We start from the raw sequence: 4536 nt of genomic DNA, 5'->3' as shown, positions 1-4536 counted from the left end.
ACTCACAACAATAATCGACCGTCATTGTAGACTTTATGACGGTGACCCATACAGCCGATTTCGCTGCGGAGGTCACCGTCATAAAGTCTACAATGACGGTCGATTATTGTTGTGAGTGTCCATTGTGTCTACTAGCGAGCGGATCACCCTGTAGCAGACATAATAAACCCTTTGCACTTGGATGTCCCTTACAAGGGGACATCGCAACTCTAGCACATTTTGTTTGTGGTTATGTGGAATAAATAGATTACAGGACAAATTTAAAAAGAAAATGCACGTTTTCTTAAAGTTTCCTTATTGAAATTGCACGAGAAAGGAAACCAAAATATGGTGTACATACTTCTCTAAAATATCGTATTTTTTTAAAATAAGAAAGGTAATGGTGTGGGCAGCGTATCAACATTTTATATCTCAATCGGTTCATTCGTTACCTCACAACCTTGCATACAAGTTTGAGAAACTGTGTTTTGGACAAAATGAGGTTAAAGTTAAACTTCTGTTGCGGTGAGGGATTTTTTTAATTCAAGCGCGAGTAGGGATTTGAATGACTTCGAAAGACAGCAGAATTTATTTAAATTAAAGCAACAAAAATCGATTTTTTTAAACTCCTAGAGTACCCTGTCCATTTAAAAACGTGGAATGATTCCAATTATTAATACAGATGATCAATAAATGTCTTTCGATCTACGTGCTAATTGCAGAGAAATTAGATACGATAATATTTGTCTCTCATTTGCGTCATTCTTATTACAACATTAGAATTATTCCAGCTTGTAAAATGCTAAATACTTGCAGAAGAATATAAAATTTCCGTTGGGTGTGTCAATAAAATGTATAAAATATTACGTTGAAAATCATTTCATGAAATGCATTCAATTAATGGCATAAACGTTTATTATTTCTATGAAAAAGTTACTGCATTCTAAAAGTTTCAATGCAGTGGCCTTCTAATCGTTTGCCTTCAATGTGCTAAGTATAGCACGCCTCATGGTTGCCAAACGGGCCACTGCAGAATCTTGAACCGGACGTTAAAGTATTTGAAATAGTCCAATGCGATACCGTACAAAAGATATAACTTTCGCATCGAAAAATGAAAAAATATGAGCGAAAGAATACGTTGATCGCCATGTTGGTCACTAGTAACCAGCACTTCAAACTTGCAAAGCCTTCAGAACGTTCACAAGAAGTAGAGTCAAATTTTGGAAACTTCTTAATCAAATTATGATCGTTAGAAATACTATCAAATTTATATTTATAACTTTTATGGCTAAATTATAACTAATTTATAACTTAACATAGAATACTCCTGTTTGTTCACACTATAGTTTAAGCAAATATCGAGGTCGGCCTTGATATAGAAAACTTGGTGACAGTGAATATATTAAAACTTTATAAGAAATAAATGAAACGATGTATGATTGAATGCAATGATGCTATGTAGATAGCATTGAAACTTAGTGTTTTGCTATAATTTACTCTGTAATATTCAAATGAAGTTATTAACGTGATCGATTTGTTTTTTAACGTCCAATTAAGCGTGTCCTATGTTTCTTATCATGTAATTGAGATATTTTTTTCCTGGACAAAAAGATAGCGCAAGCGTGCTATCATTAAAATCTCATCTTAGAGACTCCATTTATTCCATGGCTTACATCGCATGAATTCATCCTTAAGAAATTAATTATATCGCACACGTGCTGTCATTTTGTCGACGAGTGTAGTTATTCTTTTTCCATGCTGCAGATTCTATTAAAGTCTTAACGATTGCTAATTTTTAAAACGAACTATTTTATCAGGTACCGCCAGCGGAGCTGGAAGCAATCCTAAGAACCCATCCAGACGTGGCAGAAGCAGCCGTAGTTGGTGTTCCTGACGAGAGATCCGGCGAAGTCCCGAAGGCTTTCATATTGCGTAAAAAAGACTCAAAGGTGACCGAAGAGGAAATTAAGAATTTCATGAAAGGAAAAGTCTCGGACTACAAGGAACTCCAAGGTGAAACATTTAATTCTCTCTCTAAATTAATTTGTCTGAATTATAATAGATAGGCTCCAATAGACTATATAATAATCAGTTGATTCTCTACTATGTTAAGTTCTTAAAATTTTCACTAAAATTAGTAAGTGTTCTAATACTCTTAAACCCGCCAATTCAGTATTTTCGAGCCCTCTCCAGAAATAACTAACATACTTTTTAGATTGTAATGGAATACCTCCGATAAGCTCTGAAACAATAATAACATTCTGAGCAGGAAAGAAAAAATCGTTCTTTTCCGTCTGAGAAACGGCCACAGTAAAATAACTCACGAACGTATGATCAAGAAAACAGACCCTTCCTTTTGCTGCGAAACTCCACTCACTGTACACCACCTTTTATATGCCTGTCAAAAATGTTCCACTCAGCGCCGCAAATTCAGGATAAACCCGAATACTGCCCTCACCGCCGAAGAACATATTAGAAATACCATTCAATTCCTTAACGAAACCAAACTCTTCCACAAAATATAAGTTAGTCCAGAATCCGTCGCTAATGACCTCGATGTCGATGCGACGTAAAACCTTAATTTAAAAAAAAAAAAAAAAAAAAAAATTCAAATTCTTGATCAATATTTATATAAATTTATATAAATTTTGTTTTTGTATTACGAATAGCTTGTATACCTTTTGCTTGCCATTAACATACTATCGTACCTTCTTAATGAATTAGTGAAAAAATTGAATAAGTACTGTTTAATAATATATTTCGTTATCCTTCATCAGACTACCATCATATTATTTTCTCTTAGGATATGAAGTTAGCTTGTTCGAGACCATTAGAATATCTATCGATTTTATACAAAACACTCTTGAAATTTTACGGTTACGTTACCATAAATATGCATGAATATGACCTGCATTAGCTGCGCCGTCAAGCTTAAGAAGACAAACAATAAGAATCGCCGAGTCCTATACCAGTCGATAATCAAATAATCATTTCAGGGGGTGTCACGTTTGTCGACAACATACCGAAGAATCCCAGCGGGAAGATTCTGCGAAGACTACTTCTACAGCAGCAATGACCTCCATCGTTGACGAAAGAGAAACTTTAACGCGAGACATCGATTAACAGTTCACACATTATGAGATTGGCTGTGTGCTAAGAGTGAATAACGTTTTTCGCACACGATTGCGCGCTGTATTGGCAGTCGATTGGCGTAATAAGAAACGCGTGACTGTTATTTAAGACACCGAAGAGAAAGTGCAAATATATATCTTCAATTGGTAAACGGTTGATGCGCGATCGACCTTATCCACGAACGTTTTCCCTGATATCGTATCGTGTAGGAATCGTTTCTGCACGGAGGAAGACATTCGCGACTCGTTTCGAGTCGCAGTGAAATTTGAATTTGCAAAATTTACTTACAACACTGTAACCACGGGCGAAACGTGTCTACGAGAACGGGTTAATAGTCGGCGGGATACTTTTTAATATTACTGGATACATTATTTTTTCTATGTCTAATGGTGCTATCACTGCAATAACAATGCAATTAGTTTGTAAGATTGTATCGTTCCGTTTGGAAACGATTTGAACGTACTGAATGTATCGACGTTATACAATTTTTATAGGCCATTTATACCGTTAAGTAGCAGGTGTTTAAGGCAATAAAATCGTTTACAGAAGTGTTACATTTATTGATCGTTGATGAATTAGTTGTTAGTTTCTCGATAGCCCTTTTTTTATTTAAATAACGGAACGGCATACAAAGTTAACGGTTCGAAAATCAGCTTGCCGTACGGATTTGCACGGAATATTTGAAATTTAAAAGGTCAAGAGTAAATAATTATTCCTTTTAATATGTTAATTACTTTATTTTAGAAATGTATAATTACCTGTGTACATAAAATTGGTAATTTGTTAGTTTCTTTGTTTGGAAAGTATTTAAATTATAAAGAGATGACTTTGTATGAGCAATTGTACATGCAATTTTTCCAATTAATTTAAGTTAATATTGTTAAAATATTGTACCTTACACGTCAGTGTAAGTAAATTCTTATTTATCACATATACACATTAATAGACATGAAATATGTTATAAATAATATGGTGCATGTTATTTTTAATAAAGAAATCTGAATATTTCATTTTTTATGAACGTTCTCTCCTTTCGTTAAGGTAATTTTTGATACATGAAAAAAAATGATTGAAATGCAATCTGAATTTTTCTAAAGCGTAACTATTGATGATATTGCTCTCTCCTATTTGAAATCTTATCACCTTCACGATCCATCTGACGCTCATTAAATTTTACACGATTTTTTATAACGCAAATCTGTATTGCTAGCTATAAACATGTTAATGTCCAATAGCCAATATTATCATCTATAATGAAAAATGTTTCAGGTAGAGTTGACATGATTTCGAACGGGATACGTTCTGATTTTACTAGTTTTGTTTATAGATGGACGAGTTGGTGTCGTAAAAAGGTCACTGATGTGTTTTTAAATGGGATTATACAGGGTGTCCCAAAAGTCGGGGAGGAGCCGGAAATGGGGGGTA

The 4536-nt window shown here is 34.3% G+C and overlaps 1 long non-coding RNA gene across 1 annotated transcript; it reads left to right on the top strand.

Moving 5' to 3' along the window:
• The first annotated feature begins 103 nt into the window (after positions 1-103).
• Positions 104-4121, top strand: LOC128882222 (uncharacterized). The gene is made up of 2 exons (XR_008458311.1): positions 104-1992; positions 2976-4121. It is a non-coding gene; the product is annotated as an uncharacterized LOC128882222 (long non-coding RNA).
• The last annotated feature ends 415 nt before the right edge of the window (positions 4122-4536 follow it).

The sequence above is a fragment of the Hylaeus volcanicus genome, unplaced genomic scaffold, assembly GCF_026283585.1.
Source record: "Hylaeus volcanicus isolate JK05 unplaced genomic scaffold, UHH_iyHylVolc1.0_haploid 7372, whole genome shotgun sequence".
Taxonomy (NCBI): Eukaryota; Metazoa; Arthropoda; class Insecta; order Hymenoptera; family Colletidae; genus Hylaeus; species Hylaeus volcanicus.
Note: the sequence above shows the minus strand (reverse complement) of the source record. Positions and strands in the feature narration are given on the sequence as shown.